Raw genomic sequence first — 976 nt, 5'->3', positions numbered from 1 at the left:
GAGGGAGGATGGTGGGCTGGGATCGGAGGGAGGGTGGCGGCGTGGGATCGGAGGGAGGATGGTGGGGTGGGATCGGGATCGGACCGACAAAAAGGCAGGCATTGCAGCGAGCTGCAACACAGTTAGACAAGACCAAGGGGAATAAGGGAAGGCTGCTACAAGATTACCACTTCCGATTCGTGGGTAAAAAAAGAACAAGGTCAGATGTGTTGTCGTACATTGGAAAAACCTTTTTATTTTATTTTTTTAAACCGTATCTTTACAGGGTTAGTTAACGCAGACCAGTAAAAATAAAATATGGGTTGGATTTTTTAAATGAAAATTTCTAAGAAGTATATTTTAATACTTTGGAACACAGAAAGCTTTGCCTTGAGTATTTTCTGGGACGGTTGTGCAACTTGCCACATCGGCCACATCGCAGAGGCTCCGCAGGCCCCGCGTGTCGCGCCAGCTTCTCACTCCATCCCTAGAACAGCCCTAGATCTCATCTCCCGTGCCCCCTCCCCCCTTCCCCCGCGCGGTGGCGAGGCAAGTCCAGACCAGACCCGGGCCTGCCTGCCCTTATCTCTATTCAGTCCTTGACCGCGCGGTACGCCGCGGGTGAGCCCCGTTGCGACCCTCCGAAACCGACCAAGGCAACCGCCGCCTCCCCTTCTCTCTCCTCCCCTCCCCCACTCTCTCTTCCCTTGTCGGCCGCAGAGCACAGCGAACTGAGCTGCTGCTGCCGGCGCGCCGCTGTCATAGAGAGAGCCCATGGGCTGCGGCGGCGGGGCTGGCACGGGCACGGCCGCGCCATGCGGAGGGTTTTACTGGGAGCCGGGCGACATGTTTTGCGACACGAGCCGCTGATGCAGCAGCTGCAGCAGCAGCAGCCGGCCGCAACCGCACTCTGCAACACAACACCGGCAGCTGCAAAACCCAGCAGCAGGCCTCACAAAGAAAGGGACAACGCGCTGCGGGCGGGCGCAGAGGGGGG

Source organism: Frankliniella occidentalis, unplaced genomic scaffold (genome assembly GCF_000697945.3).
Source record: "Frankliniella occidentalis isolate FOCC.00 unplaced genomic scaffold, Focc_3.1 Scaffold5, whole genome shotgun sequence".
NCBI classification, from domain to species: Eukaryota; Metazoa; Arthropoda; class Insecta; order Thysanoptera; family Thripidae; genus Frankliniella; species Frankliniella occidentalis.
This window is presented reverse-complemented; position numbering follows the sequence as displayed.